The following is a 12,306-nucleotide window of genomic DNA, read 5'->3' on the forward strand; positions in this document are numbered from 1 at the left end:
TTTGTCTGAGCTCCCTATGGGTGGCAAAAGAAATGCTGCAGCCCATATGGATCTCCTGGACCTCCAATACCCTGGGTACCAAGGTACCATATACTAGAAAATGATAAGGGAGTTCCAGTATGCCAATTTAAACTGGTAAAAGTGGTCACTAGCCTACAGTGACAAATTTAAAGGCAGAGAGAGCATAAGCACTGAGGTTCTGATTAGCAGAGCCTCAGTGACACAGTTAGTGTCAGGACCCTAGCGACGTGCGGGCGCACCCGCTCATATGTTACAGCTACCATGTCTGTGAAGTCGCGACCCCTTTGTGGCAAAAAGTCACCTGCCCAGACGATTGGGCCATTGTTGGCTTCATTGCTCTCACCATTACCCATGGACACCAATGTGAAACAACCAGGAAGACAGGGAGGACTTCATTTCCCAGCTTCCCTGATTACAGCCATTTTGGGCGTGGTCAGGCTATAAATACCTGCCACACCCATTTAACTGACGCTTCCTATTCTGAGCACCTGCAAGGAGCTGGTGTCTTCCGGGGCTGCTGCCTGGACCTGATTTGACTTGTTTTTCCTTTCTGAGCGGCCGGCTCACGGCGGTGAGAGATTTCCTTTTAGGGCATTCCTGCCCTCACTGTGAACTCCGTATTCGGAGTTTTTGGATAATGTAACAGTCCGAGTATGTCGCTTAGCAACATTGTTTCTCTCTGCTGTTTTTTCCTTCTTGATTCAAAGTAACCATTTTCTCTGTGACATTTCTGTTGGATTCGGATACAATAATTGGTTATGTATATTTTGCTCATTAAACTGTGTTATTTTCTCATGCTGTGAACGCGCTAATTCAAGCCACTGTGTTAATTGAGTTTACATGTTATTTCTTGGCAAAAAGGAAACAACATTGTACCTTTGTTTCATATTGTCTTGTTGAGACTCGTGTTCTCATTCAGAAATAAGAATAACATAATAATTTTGCGCTATATGCGTGGCATTGAAGAACACTAGTGTCATTTTATGTTTGATGATTTATAAGACAAGCCGGTTCATTCCAGAGAGATTCTTATTTCGTATGGAGTTCTTATTCTGTGGGATACATTGTCCTGCGGCTTTTCTTGGATCTCTGGTGTAAGAGTGGTGCAGAACTTCATTCCACAATTTCTTGATAGGAATTTTGCTTCTTCTGTTGGCAATTGAAATTAGTGAGATCATGGTGAGGAAGTGATTCATTGTTGCATCATCATTTACTGTATTCCTGTATCTTTTGCATTAACCTTTTCCTTTTCAGATCTCCCTCCTGGCTGATCCTTCCCGATTACCCCTTCCCCCGGCCGGGCCCCTCCAAAGTTCAGCGCCATAACAGCATCTGACTTGGTGTTGCCTGGAAGTGTGCCCATTATCAGCATCGTGCAGATACCGAGAACTTGTACCTCCTGACAGTTAGGCACTACACAGGTATACACATTCAGGCCACAAACTATGAGCACTGGGGTCCTGACTAGCAGGACCCCAGTGAGACAGGCAAAACACACTGACAAATAGGGTTTTCACTATGAGCACTGGGGTCCTGGCTAGCAGGATCCCAGTGAGACAGTAAAAACACACTGACATATACTCACAAACAGGCTAAAAATGGGGGTAACAATAGTTGAAAGAGGCCACATTCGCACATTTGGGAAATAACATTTCGTGGTTGATGTATATCAAGGAACTATGGGCATATTTATACTCTGTTTGCGCCGATTGTGCGTCAAAAAGTTTATGCACATTTGGCGCAAACCTTGCCCCATATTTAAACTATGACGCCCTTCCCTGCGGACGTCAAAACACCTCCATGTGCGTCATTTTTTTGATGCGGGAAACCGCCTTGCGTTAAAGACATGAAAGGTAGGCGTTCACATCCCAAAAATTACTTTAAGGCCTGTGCGCCTTAATTATACTCCTGCGTCATTTTGATGCACAGGAGGGGGCAAGCCTTAAAAAACGGCTCACAGCCTGATGTGCTCCGTTTTTTAATGCCTCGGGAAGGGCAGGCGTTAAGGGACCTGTGGGCTCACTTCCATGATCTCAGACCATGGATGCTGTCCAGAGGTGCCCTTCCCTGCCCCCAGGGACACCCCCTGCCACCCTTGCTCACCCCAGGGGGATGCCCATGGATGGGGGGGACCCATCCCAGGTAAGTACTGGTAAGTTGAGGTAAGTATTATTTTTTACATGCAGAAGTCTCCTGGGCATGGCCATTGGGCAAGGGGGCATGACTCCTGTCTTTGCTAAGACAGGAGTCATTTCAAGGGGGGTTGTGCGTCAAAAAATGGTGCAAATCCAGTTTGAGCAATGATTTTTGACTCAAACCTGACTTGCACCATTTTTTGACGCACAACCCCCATTTTCCCCTACGCCGGCGCTGCCTGGTTTGAGTCCGTTTTTTTTACTCCGACCTGCCCGCAGCACCGGCTAACGTCAATCCTTAAATAAGGCACCTGGATGGCATGTAGGAATGTCGTTAGCCGGCGATACATTTTATGACGCAAACCAGCGCCGGCGCTGGTTTACATCAAAAAGTATAAATATGGGCCGAAGTTGTATCCTTGGTATTGCTGACTTTTTTGCCAATCCCAGCGGTTTGTCTATCTCTTTCAAGCATGTCCTAAAAGAGAGATTCTTTGACTTTTGCCATTCATCGAGAATATACAAGTAAGCTAGGAAGACCTTTGTGAGCAACTGCTCTTTCCTCACTTCCAGCCCATTGGTTGACTCATACTTAGTTTGGTTTCCAAATAGTTTCCTTAGGCACCTGTTAGCATGCCTGAGATTTAACACTTTGCACTTTATGGTGGCCTTTCTGTCTCTGACTGTAATTTTACCTATATGTCCTTGTGATGATCATTTTGCACAGAGCACATTGTACTTATTGTTTTTGGGTAAAAATTACGTATCCTCAACATGCTACTTATTGCTGCCTATTTTGAAAGATGCAAACCTTAGGCATTGTAAAGAAGCCATGGATTATATCCAATCGCTACCCATGTTTGTACATTTCTGGGCTGTGTTGAAATGTCTACTGTGTCATCAAATTGCAGAAACTGTTGAACAGATTTGCATGTGTAGGAAAGTCTTACATTTTGCCCTGGTCACCTGAAACGTTTTGGACAGATAGTGGTAGTTACTGACCCTTGGCTGTGCCCTGGGTACTGCTTACCAGTCCCAGGGCCAGTGCTCTGTGTAAAGTGGATATGCAAATTAGGCTAATTAAAATTGGCAGTATCAACCTACCTATAAGTCCCTAGTGTATGGCATGACATGTAGGTTTAGGGACCCCAGCTTAGGGTAGTGAGGATGAGGTAGGGGCTGAGGTGTCCATTGTCATTTTAAAGATAGGTCGGCCTTGCTGGCTGCCTTTAAACTAAAGTGATGTGCAAATTCGATTTTGGAATTAAAAGTACTTCTGAAGTCCTAAACTACCTTATTTTTAATTATGTCACCCCTAAGGTGTGCCCTATGCGCCCCTAGGGTTGGATGCCATATAGCTATAAGCAGGGACCTTGTAAAATTGTTTTATAATCCCGGTTGAGGTACAATAGCCAAATGTTTTTTCCTCACTGTAGTGAATGGCCTCCATAGGCTAAAATGAAGAGACTTTATTTTAATTAACAAATTCCCCTTAAGTATCAGATACCTCAAGTTTGGTATCAAATTAATTATTATTATAGATCCCACAACTTACAATTGTTGGATTTAATATAACTAATTCAGGTAAAGAGTTTTAAACTCTACCTAAAAAGTTGCAAACTTCAGCTCTGTAGTGCCCTTCTCTGATTGGCCACTCTGGCAGCCTGGCCAGGCTCCCTAGATGAGGTGTGAAGTGGGCTGGGATGAACACAAAGGATGTGCCTGGGTGAGGAGAACTGCCTCAGCAGATGAGGAAGCAGGAAGGGGGAGGGCTGCCAAACTGATCTTTGGAGACACCCAGCACCTCCCTTGCATCCCACAACCACAGACAATTAGGTGACCTCTTGATTAGGAGAGGGCAGGAGAGGGGTGTGTTCAGGATTTTTAGCCACACCAGTGGGTGGGCTCAGCTAGATGTAACCTTCAAAAATCAGTTTTAGCCATGATGGATTTTTAAAGAATGTTGCTCCCTGGGAATGATTTTTGCCACACTTCCCAGGAAGTGGTCATCACAGGGGGACTGACCCTGCATCTGAATGGACAACCAAGAACCCCCTGTTTTTCACCCAGGAGCAAGGATACATTTGGCAGAGCTGCACCCACACCTCAGATCCCTACAAGGAAGAACATCAGGAGAAGAAGGACTGCCCTGTTGGACTGGACCCCTGACCTGCACCTGAACACTACACTCTGAAGGACTGCAACAGCTGCACACTGGGGCTTCACCACAAAGATGGACTTTGCCTGGCTTCAACTGGTTCAAGGAGGAAATCCCTGTTTGCTACAGGTGAAAAATTGCTAACCAGAGTACCCTGTCTCAGATCCTGAAGAAACTGACCAGCTGACCACTGTCCAGTAGCCAATTTGGAGTTTGAGCTAGGTGCATTTTAGGAGTCGTAGTCCGTACCCTCAAGGAGCAACTCAGAGCTTCTGGAACCTTGGGGTGAACTGTGGACCCCAAAAGAACCTTAAAAGACCTTCTGAAAGAAGATCCAGAAGTTTGGAGAAGATTGGAGAACTTTTAGGAAAAAGCTCCTATAAAGGGACCGACACGGTAACTCTAGCTGGCTTGCCTCAACCGTGACCCAAGCCTGACTTGCAGGCTCATCCTGCTGAAGAAAATGTTTGAAAAAGAGACTAAGTCAGAACGTAGAAAGTTGACCAGGACCTCCCGAGTAGTGTATCCAAAAAGGGCTCCAGGTACGTGGGATCTAGATTCAAATTCGGCCCAGTCAAAGAATTTTCATCTTGAAAAGTCATCTAAGTCTGAACATAAATCTTCACAGAGGACTCCAACATTGTGTATCTAAGAAAGGGCTCCAGGGAAGTCGGAGCGGACTGGCGACTTCGTCCAGCTGAAGAAAATCTTCAGGAAAACGACTAAGTCCAAAGGTAAATGTTTGACCGGGGCCTCCTGCTTGCTGTAGGTGAGGAGGGCTACATCGCGGTCAGCCTTAAACTTTGACTTTGCCCCCATCGAGGTGTGACCAGATGAGCAGATTGGAGCTATTCGTTTCTAAGTGCTAAAAAACACTAAGGGGGTAATTTTGACCCTGGCGCTAAAAACCGCCTGCCTCCACAGGGACGGTCGATGGCCGCCAGAAGACCGTCGCAAGGCTACCAGCCGTCCGCCCTATTATGACCACAGCCGGATTTCCGCCAGAAGGGTGGCAAAATCCTGCTGCGGCCATGCCTTCGGATGGCGGTAAGGTGGCGTTGCTGCCAGCAGCAGCGCCCGTCCTGTCTCCTGCCGGAGGACCCCCTCACAACAGGTAAGTCGGGTACTCCAACAGGGAAGGGGGTTTGGGGGTGTTTTGTGTGTGTGTGTGTGTGTGTGTATGTCTGGGCATGCGAGAATGCGGGTATGTGTTGTGTGTTGTATGTGTGTGCATTTTTGGATGTGTGAGTGCGTGTATGTTGTGTTGTGTGAATGCGTGTGTGCTTGTATGTATGTAAGTGTGTGTGGATCTGTGTGTGAATGGATGGCTGAATGCGTGGATGAATTTGTGAATGAGTGTGTGAATGCATGTGTGAATGAAGGTGCGTGAATGTAGGGGGGCCGGAGATGAAGGGGAGTAGGGGGAATCTGTGGAGTGGAGGGGGCGAGGAAGACCCCTATCAGTGACAGGGAAGGGATTCCCTGTCACTGATAGTGCCTACCACCATGGTTTTTCGTGGCGGCAAGGTTGCCACGAAAACCATAGCGGTAGGCGGGCCATAATCCTGCAGTCGGGCAAGTGACAGCCGCCGGGCTGGAGAGTGAAGTCTCCAGCCTGGCTGTTGTTACCACCATGGCAGGCAATATGGTACATTGGCGGTTTTGCTTGAGCCAACCAGCCAATGTCTTAATATGGAGAAAAGTACCGCAAGCCTGTTGGCAGTACTTTCCTCCATATTAACGCCATCCGCCAGGGCCCCTAAATCTTTACAAATTCATATCTCTGGTTCCCCTTATCCAATTTTATTTGTTTTGGTGTCATTTTAAAGCTAAATATATTTCCTATTTCTATAAATTGGATTCTTAGACTGTTTCCTGTGTTTTATTTTATTACTGTTTTGTGATTCTTGAATGCTTTACACTTTGTCTCCTAAATTAAGCCTTGTCGCTCGTTGCCAAGCTACCATGGGTTGAGCTTGGGTTAATTTATTGAGACCTAACTGAACCTAGTGGTTGTTAGTGGCCTATTGCTAAGTGTAGGTACTTACCTACCCTCGCCAATAATCGACTTTCAAACATCAGGGTTTTCCAGTATTTGTTGTACATATTTATCTTGGGATTAAATAATGAGTTTTCTTTTGTTGCTTTTATCTGTACTTTTAAGGTTGATGTATCCAACCGAATAAAGTATGAATTGAGTTGAGACTGATGTAATAAAATATTATATTCATTATTTAAGAAATACAAATATTGGTTGTTGTTTAGGAATTTGACAGAGCTTTTGAGGACTTGGATAGGTTAATATGTATTTTATAATGTGCATTTGGCTATCATTTCTAAGTCATCTACTCATTTGCTATTCATGAAGGGTTTTACTTTTAATTGTAGCATATCATACATTCTTTTGGTCTGTTTGCTATGTTTAGGGCCAATTTCAGTAAATGATTGCTTCATTCTTAGTTGTTGGTGGTATTGCTCTTTTAGTAATTATTCCATAGATGTGTGCATTGTAGGTTGGGTTCTGCCCAGTGTGAATTGGAAGGTATTGTGCCATCCTTTCAGTGCATTGCTTATTTTGGCTTCATGTGCCAGGGTGCTGTCAGAGAAATTCCACCATGGTATTTAGAATTTTGGTACTCGCCTGTGTCATGAGCGATGCAGTCTGCCTAACCAAGTGAAATAGTCCATTGGGGCTAAGTATGCCTTCATTTTGTTGATAGAAAGGGCTTTCTTTTAGTAAATTTTATTGGTTGGCTACCTTTGTCAAGTGTTCACATTTTTTAAAGGCAAATTGGGTGCTTGTAAAATATTCTGGACTTAAGGCCTGATTATGAGTTTTGTGGTCCCAACGCGGGACTACCAAATGCACGGGAGGACGCAACCACCATGATGCTGGAGACCTGCCCTTTTACAATGTTTCCACCGGGTTGACCAGCGGAAACATTGAAATAGAGCATTTCAGATCATCTGACCAGCAGGAACAGTGCTAAGAGATAGAACTCAGCTCCCTTAAAGGGGTAGAGTGCTAGCTTGTAACACCGTGAAGCCCGACCAGCAACCTCGGAATGCACACTATCTGCAAAGCAGACAGTGCACATTCCGATGGTGCTGGGCAGTGGCCCCACTGTGGCCCCCGGCGCTTGTTCTATGCTAGACTTTTCATGGTGGGGAAACTGCCATGAAAAGTCTGTCGGAGAACAAGGTTGCAATCAGCAGGGTGGTGCTGAGTACAGTGCAGCCCTGGTTGATTATAACAAAGACTGCCAGTCTTGTCAGAGACTGTGGTCTGTTGGTGGGTCCACCCTCCAAACTTGTAATGTGGTAGTCAGACTGCCATGGCGGTCTGACAGCCACCTCAACTCTGGCAGTTTTGTGACCACAAGACTCGTAATCAGGCCCTTAGTGCAAATTTGTGAGATTTGTGGCAAGGCCTTCATATATTTTGATTAAAATGATAGTAACAGTCTTCTATGGCTTTGTGAGGGTAGATTTTTTCAATGTTTTGAATCATGCCTTGCTTAAAGTCTATGATTATTTTTTAGTGGGAGTGATTATTTAATTTGTGTTTGATGTGGTTGAGAAGCTCATGGGGTTAGTGCTGCTTTGTTTATTTGATAGTAGAGCATATTTAAAAGGGATATTTGTGTTTTGATATTCACCATGTATCTGAGTATTTTGACTGTCTCATGCATCATCAATTTTTTTACATTTTTTCAGTTTTAGAAAGCTATCAGCTGTAGACAATATTAGTATTTGTTTGTTCATGATGTAGATTGTTATGCGGAAGGAAAGGTTCCTCATTATAGGTCATTATTAAGGTCTGTGAATGCCTTGGCATCTTCTAGAGGCAGGTGGGGTATCATTGGTGGCTTTTTTAGTTTGTACAATTAAATCTTTTAAAGTGGGGATAGGTGGTAGTTAGCCAGTTATGTATTCAGGGACTTCAGTAGTATATCTTTAAGAATTTTGCTTGTGGGTTCCTGTGAGCCAGTGCTTACTTCTCTTATATCCTGCAATATCTCCCTAACTTCTGTTTCTGTTACATTTGGGGAGTGGTTGTACTCTCTTACATGAATTATAACATCATCTTTTTTTACTTGTCCTCCCATAACATGCATTAGAATAATATTTAATACATTTTCAGTATATAGTTTCTGTTGATGTAGTTTCTTAGCTGTGTGGGGGTAGCCCATCTGATTTAGTAACTGCTTTCTTTTCTGCAAAATGATATGCTTTGCAGATTCTGTAATGCTATCTAAAAGTCGTGTACTAGCATAAATATATAGATTGTTAACATTTGTATATTTATCAATTATTTTATAATTATGCAATCACTTCTATTTTGCATACTTACATGTTGTTAGTTAATATTATTCATGATTTTGCATCATTTCTGTTGGTGGTTTTCTTATGTGGAGCAGGTGCTATCTTTTCTGTTTGAATAAAAAATATGTTTCACTTTAAATGTTAATTTGTTGTTAGTTTGTAGGTGTTGAGTGTGTTAAGTTTATTTCATTTTGCTACTTGGGTGAGTTCATATTTTTCTATTAATTTATGTATACTTACTTTTTATATTGTAATTAAGGTTTTTGATAGTTATTATTTTCAGGCTGTTTATCACTGTTTCTAGACATCTTTTCGGAAGGTTAGGTAAACAGATTGCAATTAGATAGCATTTAATTAATTATTTGTTAATTAATATTTTTATCATTGATAAATTTAATGTAAATATAAATTTGACTTATCTGGTTAGGTAGCTATTGAAATATATATATATTTTATGTAAGTGGTGGACAAATCTGGCAGAGTTTTCTCATCTTGCAGCGTTTTATATTTTTCAAGTAAATAATTGTGCCTTTTATGTTGTTGATTGAATTGTTTGATTTCATTGGTTAAAGCTGTTTCTATCTTTATTTCCTTAGTTGGTTTAGTTTTAGTTTGAGTTTTTAATTTGTTGTGTCCTTCTATGGTAAAACCTAATTATACATAATATTTAGGTTGCAGTTTAAATGGTTATCATTTATGCTTATTTTTTTAGGATTGTATTGTTATCATTTTCTGTATATATGTTTTGGCCGTCAAAAGCAAGTGCAATATATCTTTGATTAACTTAAGCATGTGTATAAAATGGTTTCATATTATATAGTTGTTTTATGTTAAAAGTGATATATTTAAAATATTTATTAGTGAATAGTTACATTTTTGGCATTATTATTGTTATTGATTTTGTGTGTGTCAATGTTTTTGACATATTATATTTTTATTGAAAGGAAAATATATTTTTGTATCAGATATTTTTGTTTTTGATATAGTTCATAATCAATATTTTTAACAACAATACAGTTGTTCTGAATATTTGTGGTTTACTAGTTATGAAGTTGATATTTTTGTGATTGATATTTAATTTTCAATAATTTTGTGTTTCAATATTGTGTGGTGTGATATCTAGTTGCAGCTGCTGCTAAGGCCGGGGTCTATGTGATGTCATATGGAACTTAGAATGTAGTTTGAAAACCAAAAGGTCAGTTGCCACTTGGTACTTGAGGGATGAGGTGCTTGAATAAAGGGTTCCTCACCTTGCCCACAAAACGTGTAATGAGAGCCATCAATACATGTTACACTGGCGACAAAGATGGTTTGAAGAAGGAAGTACTTTACCAATGAAGAAAAAGCGGTGTGAAGTTTGATGTTTGGAGGGAGTTGGAAGAATTAGGATGACAAATAAAATCACAACAGTTTAAATGGAAGATGTGGGTTCTGTAGCCGGTGTGTTGTGGTATTGGTGATAAAAAAGCTGCAGAAAAGAAATAATAGCGTGTGGCTGATGGGAAAAGGTACTGTGCAGTGCATGATTTGGGGCTGTGAGACAAATGGAAACTAATTCCAATACAAAGGCATGCAATACAAAGTAGGTCCTACCATTTTGGAGATTTGGGAAAATGCTGCATTTGTGAACATTCATTTGTTGCAATTGTATGCTAAAGCGCTTCAGTGAGCAGCCTTCTTCAGTGGAAATATATACTGTGCTCTACGTAAACAGTGACTGTGAGTGGCAGCCAAATAGTGGATTGGGCCCTTTCCATCGTGGAGTTAACGTTAGACGAGGAGTTATTTCATAACGTTCCTGTGTGGAAAAAATAATTTAGTTCAGCATTTTAGATTCATAACACAACATGCCTTAAGTTCTGCTGGTTTTTTACATCTGTGGTTATAGGCACACCCAAATGAACAGTGGTGCTTGTACAATACTGTAGTGATAAGCTCATGAAAAATATACAAGTATTGCCTGTTACAGACATACCACATTGATATGCACACCAAATCAATAATAATTACTGTCTGCTACAGTGATAGGCACACTTTTGCAATTGCGTAGCATATTAAAAAATAAGGGTGAGACTGTCGGAATAACTATATCTAATATATGTATATTGACATTTTGCAGAATGTGACACTACCTCTGTTTTTCTGAAGCAGCCCTGGAGAACTCGGCCCAAATGGAAAAAAATGTGGGCAATATGCAAGGTAATGTGGATTTAGTTTAAGTGTGGAGCGGAAATTTTCCTTGTCAATGCATTGTCTTGGTGGGGCCAGACAACAGGTTCTACAAAATCTACTAGAACTAAGTATGAAAGAACAAAGAGGCCCAAATTAGTTTAAAACTTGCATTTTGAAGTGTGATCGCCATTATTAACCCAGAGTTAGCACCCAGTGTAAGTACTATCATAATACAATACCATTTGGGGCTACGAGCAAGAGAAGAGAGAGCAGAAGATTATATAACCAGTCGTAGGAGGCTTGGTTCCGTATGTAAATTTGGAGAGTCCGCTGAAGAACGTATAAGGGATCAATTTGTTTTATGATGTAGAGATGTTAAAATCAGAGATGAATTGTGGCTTAGGAATTAACCACCTTTGGAGGAGGTAATCCTGGTGGGAAAAAAAGAATGGAACACATGAAGAAGTGTATATCTGAGTTGAAAGGTACAAAAAGTAAAATAAATTCTACTTCTGAAAAAGTGAGGAAAGCAAATGTATTGTAAAAAATAACAAGGAGCTATCAAAAGAAACAATTATAGAAAACCATATGAAACCTACAGGAGAATGTTTTTATTGTGTGAGGAGCGGTCATATAACAAATGCCAAAATAGGTCCGGCTCTAGGGTTGATCTTTCATGGTTGTAAGAGGAGGGGCATTTTCAAATAATTTGTAAAAATAAACAAAGGAAGGAGCAAGATAAAGAGGTAAAATTGATCTCTCAGGATGTTGTATTTCAGATTGAGGGGGTACATCAAGATTATCCTAGTGGATTAGTAAAAATATTTATGATGTAGAGCTGATTCACGTGCACATCTACCTATCATATCCAAGGACAAGTATGGTTCTTGATTTTAAAACAAATAGTGAAATGCCTTGGATGTGCAGGTTGGTGGCTACGGGGGACAATTGATAAGCATGTTAGGATATTTCAAAGTATGTATTGAACTGGGTACAAAATACACAGTTGGCAAGATTTATGTGTCAAAGCAAGGTGATGACTTGTTTGGATGGCCATATCAACTTTTGTTGGGGGTTACATTAATTCCAAATTGTGGGGAACATGGGCTGATTGCAGAATCCCCCTTTTTTTTTGCCCCCATTTTTCTCTCATACTGGTGTTTTTCTGACTTTATTGGTGCCCTGGGCACTTGTAAACAGTAGCAGGGCCTGAGCTCTGACTAAAGTAGTTCCTGCAAATCAGGTTAATTATAATTATCTGTACCAACCTTCCTATAAGTCGCTAGCAATTGAAAGAGCATGTAAGTTTAGTGGCACCAGCATATTTACATATAAGTTACCCCTAATGTCTGCCCTAAGTGTCCCTAGGGTTTGGTGCAGTGTAACTATAACCCTGGACTTCCAGTATTTGACCAGGGGCTCATGAAAGTCAGTTTGACGATGTTGCATTGAAATGGGCTGGCTGAGGAGGGTCGTCCGACACCGCAGAATAAA

This window comes from Pleurodeles waltl, chromosome 9, assembly GCF_031143425.1.
Source record: "Pleurodeles waltl isolate 20211129_DDA chromosome 9, aPleWal1.hap1.20221129, whole genome shotgun sequence".
Classification (NCBI taxonomy): domain Eukaryota; kingdom Metazoa; phylum Chordata; class Amphibia; order Caudata; family Salamandridae; genus Pleurodeles; species Pleurodeles waltl.